The sequence below is a fragment of the Egretta garzetta genome, unplaced genomic scaffold (genome assembly GCF_000687185.1).
Source record: "Egretta garzetta isolate BGI_Z169 unplaced genomic scaffold, ASM68718v1 scaffold336, whole genome shotgun sequence".
In the NCBI taxonomy this organism is placed as follows: Eukaryota; Metazoa; Chordata; class Aves; order Pelecaniformes; family Ardeidae; genus Egretta; species Egretta garzetta.
In genome coordinates, this window is record NW_009259966.1 from 1,022,150 (window position 1) to 1,049,323 (window position 27,174).

The window sequence follows — 27,174 nt, forward strand, 5'->3', positions numbered from 1 at the left end:
AGGTGAACCTGTTCCAGCATGCCCTTACCCACAGCCACAGTCCCTTCAGAAGTAAATGTGCTCCATGGCCTCATCCATGGCTACGGTCCCTGCAGGGGTGTACCTGCTCTGTCATGGGCTTACCCAACTCTGTTGATTCAGGTGGTTCCTGCTATAGTAACTCCCACAACATGCAACTCAAATCCCTGGTTACAGCAATTTAAAGGTATTTCCATTACAGTCTATATCTATACTCATTACCCTCCCCCTTACCATCCTTTGACATAATATACAAGTATCATTCCCTTAGTCTATGGACTACCCCTGTGAAATGTCTGTGAAATGTCCAGAAATATCCACAAAATGTCTACTGAGTTCATTTAGTCCATGACTTTGGGCTCCATCTGTTATGCTGGCCGCTCAGGACAAGAGAGGTGATGTGTTGCATGGAGTTACTGGGCACCAAAACCAACTCAGGTTGGGTCACTGCTGCACTTGCACTGCTTCTTGTAAGGCTTGCACTCTGTTGATTCAGGTGGTTCCTGCTATAGTAACTCCCACAACATGCAACTCAAATCCCTGGTTACAGCAATTTAAAGGTATTTCCATTACAGTCTCCACCCCTTGTCCCTTTGGACCAGACCTTAGGTTTTAACATTGCAATAAACTCTTCCCCGTGCCCCTGCTGCGGCTTGGACTTATCCAGACTGCAGTCCTTTAGGGGAGCACCTGCTCCAAATGGAGCCAGTAAAACTTCTGTGCCCATTTAAATATGGTCTTGACTTGAAAGTAACCTGTTAAGAATTCTTGCATTAGCTATGAATGAATCAATAAGACACAAGGAATAGAGTAATTTAATATAGGTCAGTCACTTTAGATATTTTGATTGATGCATTCACCTTCTCAGAAAAAAATCTTTTAAATGTGAAGTACACACAACAGCAGGTGAGCTGTGGGGTGATGAGACTGGCCTTGTGAGAGAAAACTGGAAACTAGTGGAACATAAGAAGGAGATAGCTGAGAAACAGGAAGGTAACGATAACCGATATGATATATGGAAAACAAAGGATAAAAATGTGCTGATAAAGACTAAAGAGAAGGTGGCAAGGCTCAATGAGACAATAACCTCAGCCTGAAAGTATATTGTTAGGCATTTGGAGTCATCCTCAAAAGTTTTTTTTAAATTCAGGTCCACTGATACCCACTTGGAATTCCTCTAAGAGGAAGAAGACTCTTCCACTGTTTGTCTTCAGGCAATTCTTTGCCTTCTTTGTGCTGCTGAAAGTCTGACAGGATGGATAAAGATATTTTTCATTTTTCAATTATGCATTAATGCCATTGACTTAATGTGTCTACTCTGAAGAGCAATTTTGTGCTCCTTTGTGCTGTATCTGTAGGTTGTGTTGTGGGTTGTCACTATAGCGCATGTACATTCTGCACAGCACTCTGCCTCCCTCACCCTACTGCTATCTGCCCGACAACCTTATTGTAAAACATCGACAGAAAAGATGTAGTTGCATATTTTTGGCTCCCCGAACAGGTCACATTATGTTAGGCTGCAAAATAATTACATGACATTCTTTGCTTTCCAAATTCAGGATTATCTGGCCTGTGCCTATGGCACTAACACTACATATGCTGGTGATGTACATGACAGCAAGAACAGAGGCCAATCTGCAGTCTCAGAAGCTATGAAAACTAACAGCACCGAAAACACAATAATTATATTAATTGGGCAATGCCTCTACAGCACAAGCTTTAGCTTTGCGGTAGCATTTAATAACTTCTCTTATCTTGGCTATGTCAAATCCTAAGAAAAGTCAGAAAGTACTCCTTGGTGTCTTGGCTTAATGGTAGGTACACTCAGAAGCAATCTGAGCTGGTCAAAAGCTTTCCCATGGAATATTTTCCTGCCAGAAGACATCATTTCACCAAAATAAAAACATCCTGCAAGAATGTACTGATTCTGACAAATTTAATTCAGCAAAAACATATTTGTCTTTTGGTAGTGTTATGAAACATTAAGACTTTGGTTTTAATCTAATTTTGATTTGATTGCATATCTTTTACAGAAAATATACGTTAAAATACCAATAAAAATATAAGTTTTATTGATATGGAATATATTGATTGACTTAGCATTATCTTTTCCAAGAATCATAATGAAAAAAATTCAGAAATCACAGAATTTTCCATTCCATAGACGTTACATTTCTGGCATATTCCTGAAAAAATGAAGTAAAAAATCACCTCACTCCACTATTCAGAAACAGATAAATAGTTCTCTAAAGGACTTTCACAATCCTTTTCTCCAGAAAAGTGATGAAGTTTATAAACTGATGTTTCTACTAAACAATTTCTACAACGCGGAGCAGATCCTAAAGTGTTATAAATCAGAAAGTCCACTGTGACCGCAGCAGGCAGTGTTTAATGCAATCAATCATTATGAATACTCAGGCTTTTCAGGTGCACTTGATAATGGACACTTACAGCATGTTTTATAAAGTTAACATTTGAAGAACTTACTATTGCAGTTCAGTTTGCTGTTCTGCTCTGTAGTGTGAAATTTTGGCAAGTCACTTAATCATCCTCTGTCTGGTCTCCTTCTGTAAAATTGAAATAATATTTTCCAACTTTCATTCAGTCTGGAATTAGACCTTACTCCTGCAATATATAGATGTTGCTAGACTGTGCAGAGTAAATTGGAAACAGCAGCATGAACATATACTACATAGTTAAGGGGGACACCAGTTCTTCAGAGTGGAAAACAACTTCTAGTATGTGTATATGGAGAACCTGTTAGAAATAATTTCTTTGTTCGTCCTACGGAATATATTAGAACATAAATAACAACTTTCTGCTTTTAGTATTGGGCAACTCTACTGTAGTTCTTGTACACTGAGATTACATATCTCAAGTTGCTAATTGGTAGCCTCTTAATAATTTAGAATTTTTAACTAACTACGTACTTCATTATCTCCTCCATTATTTAAACTTTTGGGCAGCGGGAAAGCTCATATCTTCACACTTCTGCAGTAAGTGAGTTTTAAAAATATTTTTCTTTTTTTGAAGTCTACAAATTAAAGTAGTCAGTGATGGTACAGATGCTTTATTGCAAATCCAAACCTCATGCACACAGGCTTATTTTTTTAAATTGCTTTTCGTGTACCCACGAGAGCTAGTCCATGAACCCTTGACGATTGCAGAGAGAAAGCTATTGACATAGAGGAATGAATCAGACTTTGACTAAAACCTGTAAGGGAAAACATCTTTACAGACTCAATAGTTAACAAATTCCTCTATATTGAAGGATTTCTTTATACAGAACAAGGTTGGCAAACCCTTCAATGGCACACCAGAGAAGTGTTAGAAAAAGACAGTTACTGTTTTGCAGTTACTCTGTAGACAAGGTGTCGAAACAATACCGATTATTTCTGTTATTTACTAATTATTGTTAGATTTGACATGATGAAACATTGTTTGAATTTCACCTAGTCTGCCCTTGTTCAGAAGGGTAATGGACACTTACTTTATCCCAGGAATTATCAATGTAGTATTCTTAGCTAGTTAATGAAGTCAAATGTATTATGGAATGGTACATAGACTGGAATTTGATGCTCTCCCTGTTAGCTATATTTCTGATTAAATGCAGCCTGTGGTTCACACCTACACAGGAATTAAAATGAAAAGAATTAAGTATAGGTTAGAATATAACACTCTCAGTTGACAAAGGAGACAAATTCATGCCAATTGTTGGAATTCTCTACGTGTGGTCTAAAACGCTCAGCAGCAGAGCATGTACAATTCTGACATTCATTAACACAAATTACCTTGAGGTATATCAGAAGAACCTGTAGCAGCATGCCATATAATAATTGTCTAGGATATAGTGCTATGGATTCTGCAGTGCCTCCCAAGAGTCTGCCAACTGCACAGCAGAAAGCCAGCAGTTTGTGTGCAGCAGCTACGCATGTGGCCTGTTAGTGAACAAGACTCCTTAAACAGTCAGGAGTAAAATGACAGTCTCCATTAGACCGTTACACAGGCACTCGGTATTTTCCTTGCTCTCCAGGGCAATAGGAGCTTCTCAGCAACTCTGTAGTTACATGACCAAAGAGATATAATTGGTCCACGAAGACAAGCCTGGGACTCCAACATGTTTCTTTTGTAACATTTCTTAAGGGAAAAAAAAAAAAATGTTGGTAGGAAGTTTTAAAATTGTGGAAAAAAATTCAAAATAGAATTAGAAGACATTCCTTCAAAAATTATTTTATCTATGCAATAGCCTTCAATATAAAATCCTGCAGCCTGAATCTGTTCTCCCACTGGCATACCTATCAAAATCAAATTCATGCTATTCTAAATTGCCTGAATAGCTGCATGACCACAACTCGGTAGATTCTTCTTTACCCCTGATTTTGTAACTAGATTTCCTTCTGCACAAGCATGTTGAACTTGGTAGAGTTTCAGCTTCGTATCAGAGTTTAATAATATAACTTCTATCACAGGTGTTAAATAGAAAACAGCCTGATTCAGTGACAATTAAGGAGAAAAAAGAATCACAACTAAATAAAGTGTGTAATGTATATATTATACTTCATATATGCATTGCAATTAGTGATGAAACTAAGTTAAGAGTAAGAAGAGAAGCAGTATTAGTTATTCTCATCATTATTATATCATTTAATAGATTTACATCATTAAAAAAATAAACAATTTTGTTCATAAGTATATACGTGTGTTGTCATATATATATAATATATATGAGAAAATAGTTGTCATGCTAAAATAGGTCAATATCAGTACCAGTTGTATCACATATATTTTTCACTGCACGATTTAAAAAATAAAAAATACCTGAGAGCTAATTTCAGTCTGGAAATATCAGAAAGATGAGGTTCAGGATTTGATTTTCTGGAATCATAAAGATTGATCCATGTTACTCCAGTTCTTGACAGAATAAGCCCTGAGAATTCAGTGGATTTCACTGAAGGCTGAGTTACCTTTCTAATTAGGCTACTCACTAAAGCTTTTTAGTGAGTAGTTTTTGCCACAGAATGTCAACTGTTTGTCTATGTAGGCTTAAATTGTAATGTTTCCAGTCAGTGCATTACTTCCCTTCTGTCATGGTTTAACCCCAGCCAGCAACTAAGCACCGCACAGCCACTCACTCACTCTCCCCCATCCCAATGGCAGAGAGAATTGGAAGAGTATATATATAATATATACACATATATAAACACACACAATATATATATTTTATATATATTATATATATAGATATTACATATATTTATCATTCTCATTATGTATATCTATACTCATTACCCTCCCCCTTACCATCCTTTGACATAATATACAAGTATCATTCCCTTAGTCTATGGACTACCCCTGTGAAATGTCTGTGAAATGTCCAGAAATATCCATAAAATGTCTACTGAGTTCATTTAGTCCATGACTTTGGGCTCCATCTGTTATGCTGGCCGCTCAGGACAAGAGAGGTGATGTGTTGCATGGAGTTACTGGGCACCAAAACCAACTCAGGTTGGGTCACTGCTGCACTTGCACTGCTTCTTGTAAGGCTTGCACTCTGTTGATTCAGGTGGTTCCTGCTATAGTAACTCCCACAACATGCAACTCAAATCCCTGGTTACAGCAATTTAAAGGTATTTCCATTACAGTCTCCACCCCTTGTCCCTTTGGACCAGACCTTAGGTTTTAACATTGCAATAAACTCTTCCCCGTGCCCCTGCTGCGGCTTGGACTTATCCAGACTGCAGTCCTTTAGGGGAGCACCTGCTCCAAATGGAGCCTTATCTATGAGCAACAGCCCTTCCAGGGGTATACCTGCTGTAGCACAGGCTTATCCACAGCCACAGCTGCTTTGAGGTGAACCTGTTCCAGCATGGCCTTACCCACAGCCACAGTCCCTTCAGAAGTAAATGTGCTCCATGGCCTCATCCATGGCTACGGTCCCTGCAGGGGTGTACCTGCTCTGTCATGGGCTTACCCATGACCACATGCTTTGAGGTGCTCCAGCACACCCACTGATGCTTCAAGGTGTACCTGCTGCAGCATGGACTTATCCACAGCCACAGATGCTTTGAGGTGTACCTTCCCCAGCATGGCCACAATCCATGGCCACAAATGCATCAAGATGTACCTGCCTTGGTGTGGACTTATCCACAGCCACAGATGATTCAGGGTGTCCTGCTCCCATGTAGACTCATCCAGAGGTGACAGTCCCTTCAACTTGAGTTCACACTGGAGTTCCAGCCTGTCCAGTGCAGAAACAGCAGCGATGCCCTGGCCATCTGCCAGCCCAGGTGCATCACCATGGTTGTTATCTAAATGTGCCCAGGCACAGCACAGTAAGACAGTAAGCTACTGCTTAAGTCAACCAGCAGTACAGCAAGCAAAGAAAGCAAAAAGAAGCCACTAAAGACCACTAGACTCTAATGTACAGTAAGGCAAGCAAGCCCCATAAGCAAGCACAGGAGCCTGCCAATTCATAGCTAAACAGCCATAACAGCTATAAATTCGATCTAGCACATTCCGATCAAATCTGCCATTATTCCAAACCCTTCAAGCCCCACATTGGGTGCCAAAAAGGACTGCTGTGGTTTAACTCCAGCTGGCAACTAAGCCCCCCCCAGCCACTCTCTCACTTCCCCTTGGTGGGATGGGGAAGAGAATCAGAAGAGTAAAAGCGTGAACATTCGTGGGTTGAGACAAAGTTTAATAGGGAAAGCAAAAGCCACGTGCACAAGCAAAGCAACACAAGGAATTCATTCCCTGCTTCCCATGGGCAGGCAGATGATGTTCAGCCATCTCTAGGAAAGCAGGGCTCCATCATGTGTAACGATAACTTGGGAAGACAAAAGCCATCACTCCAAACATCACCCCCTTCCTTCTTCTTCCTCCAGCTTTATATGCTGAGTGTGACCTCATAGAGTATGGAATATCCCTGTGGTCAGTTGGGGTCAGCTGTCCCAGCTGTGTCCCCTCCCAGCTTCTAGTGCACCCCAGGCCTGCTTGCTGATGGAGTGATGCTGTGTAAGCCCTGCTCAGCACTAACAAAAAACATCCCTGTGTTATCAACACTGTTTCCAGCACAAATCCAGACCATACCCCCATACAGCTACTATGAAGAAAATTAACTCTATCCAGCCAAAACCAGCATACCTTCATTTTCTGTAACGCCTCCTAAACTGTGAGATGTTACCCCCAACAGTAAAAGGAAGCTAGGTCTGTAATTTAATTTACTATTGTTTACTATAGATATCTCTTCAGCTTTCAATAAATTAATGAAAGGATATGTTAGCCCTCTATAATAGAGATATATGCTTCCTGTACCCACTAATGCAGTAAATGACGTTGCCAGCTGTGTCCCTACGTCCTTCAAGATGTAGCTCTGGTACAGTAAGTTCCTTTGATATGTGAAGGGAGTATACACACTTAACTATTCTACTGATGAAGTTTCACAGATCTTAGTTATGAGTACTGGGGGTTTTTTTATTATTTTATTCACATGGTGAGACACTTTCAAACAAACAATATCACCTGGAATTCATATACTTAAACTTTTTTTTGGAAGTCAGTGCTGCAGATGCCATTGAAAAGACAGGGAAATATTATTTCACTTCCTTCTTGACCATGTCATTACATGTAAATAATAATTCAAGTTATTTTTTATTTGGTACAACATGTATTGAACATATTATATAATGATGAGCTGTAACAATAATATAGGAGTTGGGGAGGTGTTGATATCCTCAGAAACTTGTTTGGGCAAAACAAAACACTCCTAATGAGCAAAGTAAAGAATTTATTGCTAGCGTAAATGAAATCCTAACCATCTAATAAAAGAATTCTAAATCTAAGCATTACAGACAAAAGAAAGAAACAAAAAAAGATTACTATTAGAGATAAGTTCTGAATAATAGTAGAGCTAATACTACTAAACAGACAGTTCTTCGTATCTAGCCATTCCCCACTGTTATGGCTTACCCTTCCACTATCCTTCTGGGTCCTAAGGTTATTGGCTAAACTTTGGGGGCAGGAGGAGTCTGACAGCAAGTTGTCAGCATCCCAAGTCCTTCAGAGGGAAAGATACGATGTTGATGATGGTAGTTTCTTTCTCCTCTTTGGTGACAGGAGGACAATTTCTTTTTCCTCTTTCCAGGGCCCATTTGAGGCTATTTTTATATCTTAATATCTTGTCACTTTTTACAATTTGCTTTTTCTTCATTGTTCTGCAATTTTATTTTACACTTAAATGTACAATACATGGAGTGTCTTACATATAGCAGATACGTGTTCTTTGGTGCCCTAAAATCTGTATTGTCCAGCTCCCATGCCTGCTTTTCTTTAGTTATAACTATATGGTCACTGGTGAGTTCTTTATAGTCCCAGGGTCTCCACCATCACCATGTGCCAATTCTCTTAGCACGTCATGCCCACATTCCTCTCTACTGCACTAGCTCCCCATTTTTGAACCTCTGTTATCATACCACACCTGTACTCCTCAATACAACTTCATTATGCAAAAATCATAAATGTTTGTTCCATGCAGAAGAATACTCACATGTTAGTATCATCTACACAAAAATAAAGAGAGAATTAGGTAGATCAAGACAAGTCCAGACAAAGATTCAGTCCAGAGGCCTGAGCTACTATCAAGGATGTACCATCCATGTGAGTACTGTAGGTTTTGGGCTACAGATACAGAAAGCATTAGTAAGCTATGTAAGTAAAAAAAAATGAATGGTGACAAGCTGGACAGATGCTAAAACAGGCAATGACAGCACTTAAATTATCCTGGTAGCATCGGAAGCTGTAAAGGATGTATCAGCCACCTTTCCTCTCCAGGAGAGGATGTAACCACATACCAAAACACAGCTGACATCCCATGAAAATAATTTATTATTTACTTTAATTTCAACTATGAAGTAAAACCACAGATGTTATTAAATAGTGGAATTGCTTAAGTGGTTTCAGATACATGTGGTCTAAATGAATATCTTCAGGAAATGGTTTGATATTTGACCTACCAACATCAATGTGATATGTAATTACCAAGAACATGTTTACAGAGTATAACACTATTTTTCTAGAGTTCAGAGCAAAACCAATCTTGTAATAAAATATAGTGCTTGATAAAGGCTGGAGTTCTGCCTTGTGAAATTTTTCCTATCTAAACATTCATAATACCTTGTAGGATGGAGAAGTGAAGAAAACAAAATAGTTCAAACAAGCCATGATTTTTGGTTTAGAGTAAAATGCCAATAAGCTATCATGACTGTGATGGTATGACTCACTTTAATACTGACACATATAGAACCCACAAACCACAGAAATATTTGGACTGTTATTTTTAATGGCCCTTTAAAGATGCTAACAATAAATGTAAATAATAAAGCATCTTTATTAGGTTGCTATACTTGGCAAAGAAATTAGAGTTGTTTTGGATGACAGCTGTATTGGGTCTGGCTGGGATGGAGTTAACTTTCCTCATAGCAGCCCATATAGTGCCTGTGCTTTGCATTTCTGGCTAGCACGGCATTGATAATACACCAATGTTTTTGCTACTTCTTAGCAGTGCTTGCACAGCATCAGGGCTTTCTCTTTAACACCCCTCCACCCCACCATTTTCCCCTGCCCCCCCAAAGTCCAGTAGGCTGAGGGTGGGCAAAAGGTTGGGAGGGGATGCAGCCAGGACAGCTGACTTAACTGACCACAGGGATATCCCCTACCATACGACACCATATTCAGTAATAAAAGCTGTGGGAAAGGCAGGAATGGGGAAAGACTTTCATTATTAAGGCATTTGTTTTCCAAAGCAACCACTAGACGTACTGAGGCCCTGCTCCCCAGTGGCTGGACATTGCCTGCTGATGGGAACTAGAGAATAAATCTCCTCATTTTGCTTTGCTTCTACATGCTGCCTTTGCTTTGTTCACTAAACCGCCTTCATCTTAACCCATGAGCGTGCCCATGGTATTTTCTTCCCTTGTCCTGTTGAGGACCAGGGAGTGAGAGACTACAAGGTGGGAAGCCTGGCAGCCAGTCAAGGCCAACCTGCTACAATGCATTTATTTAAAAATAGTGCAGTAATTCCCACTGTGTTCATGTGCTACAGAGTCAAAAAGAATAAAATTGCAGACTCTTTGAGATGGACTCTCCAAAGAGTAGGCATTAATATAAAATGTTTTTTGTCATACTACAGTATATAAATACCACATTGATAGCAAGAAAGGTAGGAGCTGTTCTTTTAGGGCTTCTTTAGCAGGGGGATGAACAGGAAGTTATTTATAACTTCATTAAAATAAATGAAATAAACAACAAAAACTTAGCTGGGTCAAATCCTGAAGTCAGTTGCAAAGCTCCTGTTTATTTCAGGTTGTAAAATAAGTCTCTACCAGCCAAGAATCAGAAATGAAGGCAAACAAAGTTTAGGAGAGGAATTACCCAACTAATAGTTAAAAACTTTTCCAAACCACTATATATAGTCTCTCTCACCCACAAATCTGCAGGGAACTATTACAGATCGTCCAAAGCCAGGAGGATATTATAATTTTTTAGGTTATGATTTCACTACAGTACACAGGAACACACCAATGCATTCAAAGAAGATCAAAGAAATGTATATTTCTGTAAGTTAGACCAATATTAATTACAAGTGAATACTAAAATATGTAGTTTGAAGAAAATTAAATGTTTGTGCTAGAATGATCCAGATGTTTTCTGCAAGCTCAGAATAACATCTCTGTTTTTTCCTTTTCTGGTACACCTGAAAGACTTCAAAATTCTTGAGTATTTGATACGATACTATAGCAAAAAACATCAAGTGGCAACAATTAATTACAATACAACAATTAACAGTAGTATCATCTAGTTCTTACTTCTTTCTTTTTATAAGTAAGATTTCAATTGTTTTAACAATAAATTAACACCCTTGCCATTTTACAGATGGGAAACTGAGTCAGAGGGTAGTCATTCAGTCACAATTTGCTAAACTAAGGCAACACAGCATGCAGCTTGGGTCAGGGGTGGAAAACAAGAAAGTTATCCTGGGATTCAAACCCAGTCTTTCATTTACATTCCCATAGCATGTGGATATGCACAGGTGCTACACAGATCTAACTGCTAGTCTTTTTTCTGTTTTAAGTAAACATCTCTCAGATTTTTTTTTTTTTTTTGAAAGCTTAAGTGGCTTTTCATGTCCTTTCCAGTTCTCTGGTCTTAATTTATGAATTGAAACATAAGTACTCAGATATATTTTCAAACTGCAGGGGTGTATATATACATACATAAGTATGCAAAAAAAGCAACAAAACAAAAATCCCAATATTTTTCCACACATACCACTGAAGGCTGTGTCCTACTTGCCATTTGTGATATCTTCTTCAGTCTGAATAAATAAAAATTTATTGCTTATACTCAGTGTATTTGGTATTGGCACTAGCTAGGTTTTTAGTCCCATATTACAGGGAATACTCTTCAGTCTAGATAAAATTCTCAAGTCACAGAATGTTTCTAGTGGACTGTCACTGGTGTGACTTCAATATAGTAAGGCCCTCCTGATTTAAGATTGGCAGGGATTGGAGCTCACAACTCACAGTAACTACTAAACATACAGAGAAAAAAAAAATAGAGTAACTACACCACTCATTTACTAGAAGACAATTCTGTAACTAAAGCATAGAAATGATAATGCTTCAAAATCATTCAGTAAAAAATGTTGATGTGCCCAACAAATAACCACTTACAAGATCATTCTGGTGACTTAATTTTACAGAATTGCCCCTTATAAAAATTCCTGATCAACCCCAGAGCAAGAATTAGCTCAGAAAAAATTAGATCAGAAAAAATTGTATGTTTGGTCTAATTTTCCACATCCTTGCATTTTATAGTGCAAACTATTTGTTAAACATAATTCTCCATTCAGCTACAAATCTAGCAGCAGTGATTTTTTTTATTTTTTATTTTTTATTTTTACATACTTTACAGTAACATACATGAACACATAAGGTATATTATTACACTAAAGAGTATGGAACTGAGTTAGACTTTTGAATGTTGTTTCATTAAATGTTCCAAAAGGTTGTAGTTTTTTCTTCTCTCCCCTCTCTGGTACCCAGTTTAAAATAGTCTGAAATTTCTGGTTCCTTTTTCATATACCATTGCTGAATGCAAATGTGAGTTTGTTTAAACAAAACAAGAGGGAGACTTTCAGGTGTATAGATTGAAAAGAGACTAGAGGGTGGGTCAGAAGTATTACAGTATAAAGGATGTCTTGTAAGAACTGTCTTCCAGGTTTGGGTTTTTGGTTTTTTTTTTACTGATAATGAATTTTTTTTTAAAAAGGACTGATAAAGAAACATCCTTTCCCCCAGCAACTAATTTTGACACTAATACTAAATCTTGAAGGTAAAAAAGTTCTATATAGAGGCAGTTTAAGTGTAGGAGTACTGATTAGCTGATTGAAGGCGGGACAATACTATTTTTTTTTCAAGATTAAAAAAAAAGAAAAGTAAAAATAAATGCACAATTAATACAAGCACAACAAAAGAACCAGTCAAGTCAAACAGTCAATGTTATAGAACAGTGAGATAGCAGTAAAAATAACAAATAAAGTTTAAAAAAAAGGAAAGAATTAAGAAAAGGAATTACCTTTTTTGTAAAAAAAAAAATGCATTGCAAGGGCTTATGAAGGAGATGTTCTTTAAAAGGAAACTAGTGTTCTATATCAACTTTTTCACTCAGCTTTTTAACATATTATATCGTTTCCAACCTAAAGACTTTCTTGAATGTTAGCATTGTCTCAGGTAAGAGTAGTGAGTTATAGCATAGACTACCCATACCCAAATAAGAACTAGATTGAAACCATCAAATTCACATCTGTGATGAACCACAGAAATTAAAAAAAAAAAAAAAAAAAAAAGTCATGCTTGTTAGGCTTGTGATGCCTAATATTGAACACAATTGATCGGCTTGCATTTTCTTATTTGAATGACCATGGAAATTTTACACTCCGTCATGGTAAAAAAGGTGATTTAAGTTAATATCTTTCTAGGTCCTGATATGCATTCACTGTAAATATTAATAATGGTAGATAAATACAATATATGAAAATAAATATGAGTAAAAAGCCACTTACCTAATCTAAAGAAGTGCTCTATCAAATATTGAAGATCAGTTTCCTATAAGTGTACTTAGACAGAAGGCAGAGAAGGAGCAACGTATGAGCTGGATTTTACCTTAGAATCACTGCAGCAGTGAGGGAGGCTCTAGTAAGGAGCCAGAGCAACCAGCTTTTCTTCTGTCTTGCTCAGCAAAGGGTTCATGGCCACGCACCTGCATCAGAGCTTTTTTTCAGTTTGCAGCAAATAATATGGGACTCTGGTTTTTAGGTGTTGCTGAAAGCAGCAGAGAGTTTCCATTTTTTTTTTTTTGTACCTATACTGAGACTTGAAATGTGATTTCTGATGTGGAGGACCTCAATTTGAGGATTTAAAATTCCAGCTCACTCTTCCAGGTTTCTTCACTACTGCTCATTTTTAACTAAACCAAATATTTAACGGAATTTAACATGTGTTTCTGCTATCCAAGAAAGTGTTGATATGGCCTTTTTTCCATGAACACTAGGAGATGGGAATAGATGTAATATTTGAAGGATTCTATTTAAATATATTTAAATGGTGCTGCTGAGCTTTCCTTACCAGAACAGCCATATATGTTCACATATGTTCTTTGCAGAATATGTCTAGCATATTCTTTAGTTAAAACATGGTAAATTGAATAAAGTAATAATGTTTGAACTTCAAAAGCAGACAGGTTAGAAAATAAACCCTAGGAAAACACTATAAGGCTTTAAAATATCTTGAAATATCTTTATATATCCATGCTTATTTCAGAAGATGTTTATAATGCGACAATCTTGATTGCAGAGTACATTGTCTTCATTTCTCCAAGAATGTTTTCTGGTTCCCAAGTGAGTCATCTCTTAATTTACTTTAAGTGACACAGTTCCCTTCCCTCATGTTTTATCATCGCTGTTTGATGTCATAATAGATTTTAGAACTATCTACCTCTGCAAGAAAAACATGGAAATTCAGGAATTCTTATATTATTGAGGCCTGAAACCTATGCAACTCTACAACAAGCAATTGTTTCTCATTTTACACATTTTTTCCTTTCTTTGCCCTGTAAGTAGACCTAGATATTTCCATTCCAAAATATGTATTGAGTACAAAGATATAAAATTTCTTTCTAACAAAGTAGTAAAATAATGAGTGCTATTTAATTTCCTGACTTGGATATCATGAACTAGACAAATTTGAAAGCATTAATGAAGCAAAATTTCAAAAACAACTGCCATACCCACATATATATGCAGTGATAGGAAGAGAGGTAATGGTTTTAAACTGAAAAAGGGTAGATTTAGATTAGATATTATGAAGCAGTTCTTTACAGTGAGAGTGATGAGATACTGGAACAGGTTGCCCAGGGAAGCTGTGTATGCCCCCAGGCCAGGTTGGATGCAGCTTTGAGCAACCTGATCTAGTGGAAGGTATCCCTGCCCACAGAAGAGGGTTTGGACTAGATGATCTTTAAGGTCCCTTTCAACCCAAACCATTCTATGAGCTATATTTAAAGCTGTAGAATTTACACTGTATAATGGAGAAATTTTACACCCCATCATGTCAGCCTAACTCAGTCCATGAAGCCTCATTTCCTGAGGGAAGGACAGGCTCTAGGCCTCTCAGCTCCATAACATAAAGCCTAATGTGGCCACTAGCTGTGACCAAGATGAAATCTTACACCTTTTCCCCTTCAGTGCTTCTGGTGTCACTGCATACAATTTGTTATGAGCATCACAGAGATGTTTCCTTGACAATATCTGAAATAAGGTACTGCTTGAAGTATTTCACCGGGGTGCTGAGCCATCAACAACATTCCTGTTTCTCAGAGCTCCTAAACACCTTCATAACAGTATAAAGATAGCTTAGTTATGCTAATAAATAAGGATCACTTAAGCACATACTTCAATATGTTGTTTAATTAAGTAACAGATCAAGTACTAAGGTCATATTGATGTGAATAAGATAACTAGGATTTGACCTGAAATCAGTTTGTTGTTCTATGAATGAATATTTCTAAAGTAACTGTACAGTCTTTTGGGTAAAATAAAATAAAATATTTTTTTTTTTAATTAGTAAAAAAAATAAAAAAGGGACTCTGCCATTACTGTGATAATTATTTGCATTGTCACCATGTCTCTAAACAAGCACAAGTACTGTTCTGTGCTAGGTCCATAGAGAACTTAGAGTCCTTAAGTATTTCTTGTAAAGATGAATCAAATGTAGCTATTTTACAGTCAGCAGTATCAACCTGACATAAGATCCTTCTCATCTAACATCTCTGCATCAGCACATTTTTGTACAAGCATCTTCTTTAAAAAGAAAATGTAAAAAAATAATTTAACTTGATCTTGTATATATTGTTACCACATACATATGGTATATGGTACCACACACATAACACAACACCTTACACAAAAAATCCCCAAAGCACAACCTAACCAACTTTCTATTTCAAGTATGAAACATATTAAAAAAGCTTTACAACTCCTGCTTTTTTTTTTTTTTTTTTTTAAACTTCACAGCATACTTGTCATACCCATTGGAGTCTGTTATATCTCTGGCACACTGGCAAAAGGCAATTTTTAGATACTGGTGTATCATTTTTCTGCAGCATTATCACAATTTCTACCTTTCATAGAGTTCTGCTAATCCTTCTCATCTATTTACCCAAGCTGCTGCTTCTGGCAGATCTAATGAATGGCATATTCTGTAGCTTATTGAGTGGTAAAATATTTAAAAAAACAAGGGCAAGATCGACTGAGGTCAGTAAAAATAAATAGCTTATCTCTGTGCTACATCTCTTTTTGCCTCATAAATTTTCCTTGTCAAAGACATCAGTAATACTTCATTTTCAGAGTCACCATTTAGAATGGCTGAGGATTTAAATGTCACCCTTCATTATTGTTTGATGTGATAAAAGTTTCATACCACAGACCACCTCAGTGAGGATAACTGTTTATCCAATTCTTTTAGGAAAAGTATTAATTTTGTTTCTTAAACCAGTTTTTATCAGAAGGTCTTTTATTCTTGGTTACATACGCTATTAAATAGATCTTACTAGACTTAAAGTTCATCTAGAAAAGTATTTTATGTGTTTTCTGAAATGTCTTTTACGTGTTTCACATTTAAATTCTGCCAGGTAAGGGCTTGATAGCTTTTCCCAATAGGAGCAATGGAGGTTAGGTGACACAGTGAATTAACTTTAAGACATTCAGAACCATATGCTCCCACAGTCTGCATGCCTAAAGGAGTAGTAAATCATTACACTGCCACTCCCCCCACCACCTCCAAAAGCAAAAAAGTACAAGCTGTTGAATACTCCTCCAAATTCAACATATGAACTAAAAATACCTTACTCAGTATCCTGCTGGGCCAGGCAAAAAAAAAAAAAAAGGCCAAACTAATCAGTGATTTTGTACACCAAACCACAAGTTCTTTAAACTAATGTGACTTTCTGGGGGTCAGACCTCTTTCTCTGTTGGCCTCTGCTCAGTCAGCCCAAAACCCCAGCCTGTTCTTGGGCCATGCTTACAGGACCAGGGCTTACAAACAGCTTCCAATCATCTTCCAGACAACGCCTTGGCAGCCCTGTAGTCTGAGAGGACCTATACAGAAAAGCCTTACCAAAGATACAAGTAAAAATGTTAAAGGGGAAAAAAAAAACAAAAAACAAAAAACAAACAAAAAAAAAAACCCATTTGGAAATTAAAAAAGTCCTTCCCCAGTAGTACCCCTTTTCTCCACTGTCACATTAACCTCCCGTGAGCCTCTGGGTCCCACTGCCCTCAGCCTCCTTGAGGAAGAGGCAGCCATGAGGGGCTGCCCATGGTGGGTCCTAAGCCAGGACCTGGCTCCTCTTGGCTTTCTCACCCCAGCCTGCTCCTCCTTGCTGCTCCCAGCTGACCACCAACCACTGGCGACGTGTCCCCTGCCCAGGCCCAGCAGTGCTCATGGCCCCAGGGCTGCTGGCTCCACGAGTGCAGCGAGCGTACCCAGCACCAACGTTGCTGGGGGAAGTATTGTCACACAGTGCATTTCCACAAATCCATTGGAGTTAACTTGCTCATAAGACGTCCAACCTCAGTCTATGCAACTGGGAAACTACATTGTTTTAAGCTCTGCCCACAGCTGGTGGAGACACTCCAGTATCTAAGCGGGACTTGCAGAGGGCATGTGGTTTCCTTTGATTAGGGAGGGGAGAGTTAGGCACTTAGCACAAATGTCTCATTTAAGTACCAATAATTGAGTGGAATAAATGGAGGTTTAGTCCTGGCGACGTGTTTCTTCCTTAGTACCACCCCTGAAAGCAACAAGAGACGCATTTTACAAAGATAAAGTGCACATTAATTCCTGCCAGGATTTCTGGTCATTCATGAAGTAAGGAATGAGGCCTATAGTGAAACTGTATTATCTGCATGAACAGACAACTGCCAAGGCACATGCCATTTTAATAGATTTTTTTTTAGCTAGCTTTTATTATACTAAAACCAGAAACGTTATACCAAGACCAGGATTTCACCCTATTCTCAGCTATTTGTTGTTCAAAACCATGCTTTCTAGCTTTAACAAGGGTAATCTTAATAGTCTCTTGTGTCAACCTACCTTCCCCATAAAAAACCAAACAAGCCAAAAGCTAGACATGTGCCTTTCCCCAAACCGCATCCAAAGACTGCCCCTGCCCCAGATGGCCAGCGAGACAGTCCATCGTTCACCACCTGCCCTTCTGCCCAGACCCTCTCCTCCAGGCTGCCCTCCTGTGCTGGTACTCCAACAGCCTCACCAGTCCCTGGTACAGCTCCTCCTTGGGCATCTTTGATGGGTCTAGGATCACAGAGGCAAGGCACTTCTACACTCTAAAATATTTTTTTTTAAATTCTTCCCCACCATGCTCCACTCACTTAGTCCCTCATGCCTTCATTCATTTTATATCCACCAGTCGGTATTCTCAGTACTCTCCCTCTTTTTCAGTATTCCTAGACCCCGAGATGTGTATTCCTGCTCAGGATCCCACAGTTTCAACCCCAAGACCTTTTGGATTATACAGATGGGTTAAAACCAAAACCTTCCTGAATTTTTAAGATGATGGTTACAGCTGAGGCAGGATATTACACTAGGTAGTATGGAAATATTGTAATTTGCTACTTCTTTGTTCCTTGCAAATATGAATACTCCATTACAAACACTTCTAAATGTCTGCAATTAAAGAAAGGTATATTGTGTCTGATTCTATTATAGGTAAAGACATTTACCTTTTACAAAAAATTTGGCTTGCAGAATTGTGATGGTTTCTTTTAATTTTCCTTACTATTATGCTTTTTTTTCCTATAGAAGATTAGAGAAGGATTCTGTCAGGGGTCCTCCCAAGCTCTCAGCCTTGTTTATGGTATTTTATAAGCAGCATTATTAGCATTAGGAAGCTTTCCTTTTCTACACTTCTATTCTGTAAAATTTTTGTAATTAGGTATGTATAATTAAGTTTTCCTTTTTTTTAAATTTTAATTCCCCTTGTCCCAGTAAAAGTGACAGATAAATGCCTTGAGACTTTGTACTGCCTTAATTGTTCCCCAAGAGTTAGATTACAGAGTTAGGACCTGATTCATGCGCATTTTATGCACCATTTCCTTGATTTTTTTTTATTTAACATTTTGCTCAGAAACTTAATATTGCTGAGAAAAGTGCCAATACTTCTTATTTACATAAATCCCTTGAGAATAGTTGCCATGTCTTCCCTCTGCACCTCATTATGCAATACATGCACTCCAAAGAAGAGAAGGAATCAGCTAATAACAAGGCATACTATAGTCCAACTAACCAAATATATACAGGTTTTTGTTGTTATTTCAACCTTTCAGATAAATCATGCCATGGGTTTCAGGGGTATATACCTGATGCATCTTAGAAAACACACTCTGAATTCACATCAGCGTAAATAAAAACAGATTTTTGAATACTAAGAGACAGCCATCAGCACAATGATCAATAGAATGTGAGCACACACAGCAGTCTGTTTTTCAGACTTTATACATATTTCATCATAAAACCTAGTTACTGTTATGCAGGGGTGAGCTGCTAAAATAATATTAAAGTAATTGGTGTAAGAGGCACCCACAGACTTAGTACAACAGGTATTGCTCCTCTTCTCAATGGAAATGGGACCATCTTGTCTGGACCTGAAACGACAATGAGGGGGAGAGCTTCCCGCACAGCAAGCAGTGGTATTGCAGCTCGCAGCAGAAAGGATGAAGTTGGAAAGGAGCAGCGCGCAACAGTTAGTTCTAACTGGAATGAACCACTTCCATTACAGCCCTGTGCCGTGCATGACTATTAAATTAACAGTCATGCAACACAGTTGGAAAAAAACAGTCATAGCATACTTACTGTAAAGCAGTTTTTCAGTGTGCTGGTTTTGGCTGGGGTAGAGTAAATTTTCTTCATAGCAGCTAGTATGGGGCTATCGTATGGATTTGTGCTGGAAACAGTGTTGATAACACAGGGATGTTTTCATTATTGCTGATCAGGGCTTGGCACAGAGCCAAGGCCTTTTCTGCCTTTCACCCCACCCCACCAGTGAGCAGGCAGGGTGTGCACGAGAAGCTGGGAGGGGACACAGCTGGGACAGCTGACCCCAACTGACCACAGGGATATTCCATACTCTATGAGGTCACACTCAGCATATAAATCTGGGGAAAGAAGAAGGAAGGGGGTGATGTTTGGAGTGATGGCTTTTGTCTTCCCAAGTTATCGTTACACATGATGGAACCCTGCTTTCCTAGAGATGGCTGAACATCATCTGCCTGCCCATGGGAAGCAGGGAATGGATTCCTTGTGTTGCTTTGCTTGTGCACGTGGCTTTTGCTTTCCCTATTAAACTTTGTCTCAACCCACGAATGTTCTCACTTTTACCCTTCCAGTTTCCGCTCCCCCTCCCACCAGGGGAGATTGAGTGAGTGGCTGTGTAGTGCTTAGCTGCTGGCTGGGGTTCAACCATGACATTCATTCAGCATAAAATCAGCAAATTTACTTCCTCCACATTTTCTGACAACTTGCCTACCACTTCAGTGTCCAAAAACCCTGTAGTTTGTTAGTCCAAAGGTTACTGAGCATGGCAGGAAACAGAATTGCTAGCTGTATTCCTCTGCCTTGGAGACCCATTCTAGTTAGACAAAGTCTCCTTTCCTGCTCTGATGAGCTGAATTCTTGTCAAAGAAGAAAATAATTCTACAGAATTCCTTTCACTACTCCCCGCCCCCCGAAACCCTTAATATTTTTTCTTTGTCAAAAGTATCAGGCAAAGATGTTGGTGACTTCTGCTACTCCTGAGATGACAGTTTTTAAAGGATTCTATGTCCTCAGAACAAACTCTCAGTAAAATCAGTTCATTATATTTGGTTGTTGGAATACAGTTAGATCAATCCAATTTTAAAACAAATATTAGTTCCTTGCAATAAAAAAACAGCAGTGAGGTGGAATTTAATGAGTTTTTCCTGGGTGGGCCATGTGTTAAAAGACAGAAAAATAAAATAAAATAGTCTTTCTGTTGCCCAATGTTATGTGACCAAAATAAAGAGGAAATGTACGCTGAAAACTTAACCTTTTTTTATGTTAGAAGCTAAAAAAAAAAAGTATCTTTTTGTTCTTTATGTCAATGTTTTTCAAACTCCTTTCCTTTTCTCTGTCTTCACACAAAGGATAGCTCAGAAGAGATTGTAACCCAAAATGTTTATGATAGAGAAAAACCCAGTAAATTGTGATGAGATTTTTTTTCAAATGTTCAAGGAAATATTTACATGCAATTAAATAAACCAAAACACAACCCCCCCCAAACCACACAGTTTCTTTCACAGAATCGTAAGGGTTGGAAGGGACCTCAGGAGATCATCTAGTCCAACCCCCCTGCTAAAGCAGGCTCACCTAGAGCATGCTACACAGGACTTCATCCAGGCAGGCTTTGAATATCTCCAGAGAAGGAGACTCCACAACCTCCCTGGGCAGCCTGTTCCAGTGCTCTGCCACCCTCAGAGTGAAGAAGTTCTTCCTCATATTCAACTGAAACCTCTCGTGTTTCAGTTTGCATCCATTGCCCCTAGTCCTGTCTCTGGACACCACTGCAAACAGACTGCTTCCGTCCTCTTGACTTCCGCCCTTAAGATATTTGTATGCGTATTTCCTTGCCTCCCATTCCACTCTCATCCCCCACAAGCAAAAGGCCATTTTCTATTTTCTGCTCCTGTGTTCTTGTAGAAAAATTTAAAATCTCATTGGCTTAATAAAGCTCATATGTGTGATATATAACACTACAGCATGTTCCTGTTATATATATATATGGACATTTTGTAGGGTCGTGCTGCTTCAATATTTCTTTGCAATTCTTCCAGAGGCTTTAAAGAGATTGAATCCTTATGATTCACTCATCTAAGAGCCACTCCAGAAGCTTTCAGCTGAACTCTCATTGAACTAAAGCTGCAGAGAAAGAGCAAGTAGTGTTTTGTTAAAGAACACGAAAATTACACTTTACTTGGCCTTTTAGAAGCAATCCATAGTATTTATTTTGTAGGGCAACAACTAGCAAATGCACGTTCAAAATTAAATTTTTGTGCATGTATATTTGTTCATGAGCACACTTACTGGATGCTTAAAATTACCAAGTGTTCATTGCCTTCTGTCATAGCTCTTGAAGCTTTTCATTCTTGAGCAAAAGAGGGGAAATTAGTATTTCCTGAGCATACATACAAGTGTTTATCAGTATAACAGTTACTAAGAAATCTGTAATAACCTGCATCTTAAAAGCAAGTTGTTATATCCTGTTCCCCAGCCTCCCCCCGTCTGTACACATTCATACCCAGTTCTTGCCAAGTTTAAGCTACTCGTATCAAAACAGTAACTCACAGAACTCAAGAATATCACTTATGCAGCGAAACATATAAAAAAAGTGACAGGTTTCCTGTATTTCTTCACAAAGAAAAGTCTGAAAAACTTCAAAAGGAAAGCGGAAGGACCTTGCCCTCAATTCTAGCAGGCACACAAGTCGAAGGATTACCAAGTCTTGTAAGATGTTTTCATTGTAGCACTGTTCTGTATGGAAAGACCTCTGAACCACATAGCTTTAAAGAATATGCTAAAGCTTACCCAGAAGATACCTTCAAGAACAGATATATTTGCTTCAATAATATTCTGTACTTACAGTCATTCTTATGTCCACCCAAGAACTGCTGTACTGTGGTGGACCATGATGACCCCAAGATATTAGCTTAAGACACTACAGTTCTCCTAAAGTACTTAGGTAGTCAAGACATATACCTTCTGTTTCTATTGTTTTTCCACTTTCACCTTTGACTGCCTAGTACAATGGTTTCTCAATGAAGAGCAGAAAAAAAAAAGAAATCAAACATTGTTTACCCTAATGCACCTCTTCTTGCTAACAGACATGCTAAAGCCTACAACTTATTTAACTGCGTATAAAAGTCAGTGTTACGTGCCATTGATTTCATTTTAGAAAGGTGAGTCTAATCCCATATTTTCTAATGAGTGTGTGTGCACAGCCTCTTGAATAAAAATACTTTCTTCTTGGAACACATAAGTTTTCATGTTTGTCTTCTTTTGGTAGAAAACCCATTATTTATATCTTACACAGAATCTTTAACTGAAAGGGGAGATTATTTTAAAAGTTTATAATTCATTCAGAACTACATGAAGCTGGAAGTCATTTTTTTTCTAAATGATAAATGCCCATTTCATGTTTCAGGAAATGGCTTTTTGCAAGTAAGATTTTCAACAATATTAAAGACACCTCAGAATGCATTGCTTCGAAGACTAGTCAGGAACACACATGGTTCAGAAGTTAAAATCATCTCTAAATGACCTCAAAATGGAAGTGTTTTGATGAAAAAAAAAACAAAAACCATTCTGGATTTCTAATGATTGCCTTCCAATAATTATACGGTTCATTTATTTTATATTGTCTAGATACATTTTTTTTTGTGGGGTGGGGAGAACAAACCCATTAGGCAATTTGTAATGATTGCAAGTCAATGAGTTTAAAGTGAAGTGATAGGAAAACATAAAATAATTGTCTTCTACTAGTACATTTTAAAAATAGTCAAACTGCTGCTTTTAAAAAGAAGTTGAGTTTTAACTTCTTGGATTTTTGGTACAGCTCCCACTTAAGCAAACTCTTCACTTGAAGTCTACAAAGAGAATTGAGATGAGTCTGTTCCTTATCTTATTTAGTTAATGAGGCTTTGTAAATATTGCAATAATTTTACTTTTTTTCTTAATACCATGTAATTTTTAGTAACTGCCAAAATTTCTCTTTTCAAATAGCCTGCCATAGATTTGGAGGGCCACAAGACAGGTAAGATATACCTATAAATCTTGATTGATAAAAAGCATAAATACGTATTCCACTTTATCAGATATCAGTCAGTGACAAAAGCAGGAGAAGTAACTTTAGGCTTTGGCCCAGAAGCAGAGTACCTATGTTTCACTCTAGACAAGTCTGGTATGATAGTGGTGGAGTCTGTAGAAGATTCTAGAAAATGGACTTTTCCTAAATGTCTATGCCATCAGTTTACAACTGAGAAAACAATTATAATTTAGGGACCTTGATTTGAGGTTCACACAAGCTTGATAAAGAATAAAAACTTTTTGTTTGGTGAGAAAACACCAGTTTATTGAAATAAACTGTTCAGGAGAAAAATAAAAATGTTATCCTGACAAGTCTCTCAATTCACAACCATTTACAAGAAGTTTTGTCAATGCCAAGCTTATTCTATATAAGTAATTAATTTTTCATTTTGTAATACCTTGAGACTTTAACTACTCCATAGCTTCAATGAAACATGCCTGCTCTAATTATTTCAAGTGATTTATTTAGGAAGAACTGAAATGTTTTGCTTTACAAACATTTACTAATATTTGACTGAAATAAAAATGTTGAACTTCCACAGAAATAGTTACAAAAATTTCCATCAGTTCATAGACCGTCGCCCCCTTTACATTAGAGTACTATAACACAGTTCCCATCATATCACTCTTTGAGACCACACTTCACTTATTACAGTAAGTGGCTGACTGATTATCTCATGCTAACAGTACATTGCACTCACTGTTTTTAAACTGGTAGTGGTGATTCACTTTCAGTTAGGAATCAAGACAATAAATTGTCTGACATGTTCATACACACAGAAATTACATCTGTCCACAGTCTGAGTGTCTCAGTAAATTCTGGATCCTGCTCAGTTTAAATGAGGAGAAAACTGCTAAATTATTCTTAAGAATGATGTGCAGCTGCTCGGTTTGGAACTCAGCTCCTTTCCCTCCAGGGCCTGAAAAGCCCAGCTGTGCTAGCCTAGGCACAGCTAACTAGTCCTCTGCTCTTGTAAGGGAAAAAACAGTGTTTGCCAAGGCAGGGTACTGGGGGGAAATGGGGGTAGTGCTAGGTACTTTATGGTGTAAATGTGTCTCTTGGTTATCACCTCTGAAGTGCTATATCTTCATTTAAAGTTGGATAAATCATCCAGTATGGCATTGTTGAAGAGATCACAAGGACAACAAAAAAGTAAGGTGGATATTTTTTACAATATCTTTGTAAAAAGCCAAAACAAACCGCAAAACACACTGTGCTGTATAACACTCATTACAGCTTGAATATCCTCTGCTAAATCTCCAGTACATTTTTTTCTGTGATAAAGAATGACAATTGACCTATAGCTCCAGAGATAACTTATTCTGGGTAATATTCAGATTGGGTTTGTTTTCACTTAACAACAATACCAGACTTTAGTTTGTAAGTCATTCTCTAGATAGTAGTTCAATATTAAACATATTTATAAAGAACCTTTAAATATCTCTTTCTGTAGATCATTTTTTCTACTGCTTCTGGAAACCTCTTTCTAAGTATCTCATTTTACATTAAGACTTTAATTCATAACCTTTTCTGACATCATATCTTTTCGCTATACTCTTCCACACTGTTTGTAGATCTATATCATTTATAATCCTTTCCATCCAGCTCCATCCAGGAAGTTTAGTGAAATATTAGCATTGAGTTAAGTTGTACACATATAAACCATTTAGCTAGAAGGCACTTAATCAAATTTCCTTTTTTATTTCAGTCCAAAAAGAATAAAGAATTCACATACAACTGCATTAAATACAGTAACAAATACGTTGACCAACCTCTGTTGCAACAAATCAAATTAAAAGAAAATCATTCTTTCCTCTGAACTTTTGCTCATGAGAGTTTACTATGCCCTAGAAGTAAAAGGAGTTAAGATAAAAATGTAGCATTGTGTCAGTGCTTGTAATCAAAGGGAAGCAGGTAGAAGCAAGGAAACAGAAAATCTCAACAAGGTGAGACTACAATTTTGAAGGCTAAGAAACTTTTTTGCCTGTGGACCTATGCAAAACAAAGTTGTTTTTCTTCTGATGGATATCAATGAAATTACAGAAGGAGCAAGTACCATATACAGTCATTTTCTCTGTTATCCATAGGTGATGGGGAAGTACATCCATTTATCTAATATTAATGGAGAAGTGATTGGTCAACTTTTTCCATTTTTCATAGAATCACTGAGGTCGGAAAAGACCTCTAAGATCATCAAGTCCAACCATCAACCCAACACCACCATGCCAACTAAACCATGACCCTAAGCACCACATCTACATGTTTTTTGAACACTTTCAGTGATGGTGACTCCACCACCTCTCTGGGCAGCCTGTTCCAATGCTTGACCACTCTTTCTGTACAGAAATTTTTCCTAATATCCAATCTAAACCTCCCTTGGTGCAACTTGATGCCATTTCCTCTTGTCCTATTGCTTGTTACTTGGGACAAGAGACTGACACCCACCTCACTATGACCTCCTTTCAGGTAGCTGTAGAGAGTGATAAGGTCTCTCCTCAGCCTCCTCTTCTCCAGGATAAAAAATACCAGTTCCCTCAGCTGCTCCTCACAAGATTTGTCCTCCAGACCTGTCACCAGCTTCATTACCCTTCTCTGGACACACTCCAGCAACTCAGTGTCCTTCTTCTAGTGAGGGGCCCAAAACTGAACACGGTACTCAAGGTAGGACTGCACCAGTGCCGAGTACAGGGCCATGATCACTTCCCTGCTCCTGCTGGCCACACTATTCCTGATACAAGCCAGGATGTTGTTGGCTTCCTTGGCCACCTGGACACACTACTGGCTCATGTCTAGCTGGCTGTCAGCCAACACGTCCACGTCCTTTTCTGCCAGGCAGCTTTCCAGCCATTCTTTGCCAAGCCTATAGCATTGCATGGGGTTGTTGTGACCCAAGTGCAGGACCTGGCACTTGGCCTTGTTAAACCTCATACAGTTGACCTCAGCCCATTGATCCAGTCTGTCCAGAGCCCTCTGCAGTAACTTCCTACCCTCAAGCAGATTAACACTCCCTCCCAATTTGGTGTCATCTGCAAATTTACAATCCCCTTATCCAGATCATTGATAAAGGTATTAAATAAGACTGGCCCCAACACTGAGCCCTGGGGAACACAGCTTGCGGCCAGCTGCCAACTAGATTTAACTCCATTCACCACCACTCTAGGCATGGCCATCATTGCGGTTTTTTAAGCAGCAAAGAAGACACGCATCCAAGCCATGAGCAGGCAGTTTCTCCAGGAGAATGCGGTGGGAAATGGTGTCAAAGGCTTTACTTAAGTCCAGGTAGACAACATCCACAGCCTTTCCCTCATCCACTAGGCAGGTCACCTAGTCATAGAAGGAGATCAGGTGAGTCAAGCAGGAACTACCTTTCACGAACCCACGCTGGCTGGGCCTGATCACCTATTTGTCCTGCACATGCCTGGTAAGCGCGCTCAGGATGAACTGCTCCATAATCTTCCCTGGTACCTTGGTCAGGCTGATAGGCCTGTAGTTCCCTGGATCCTCCTTCCAGCCCTTCCTGTAAATGGGAGTCACATTGGCAAGCCTCGAGTCAGCTGGGACCTCCCTTGTTAACCAGGACTGCTGATAAATGATGGAGAGCAGTTTGGCAAGCTTCTCTGCTAGCTCCCTTAGTACTCTCAG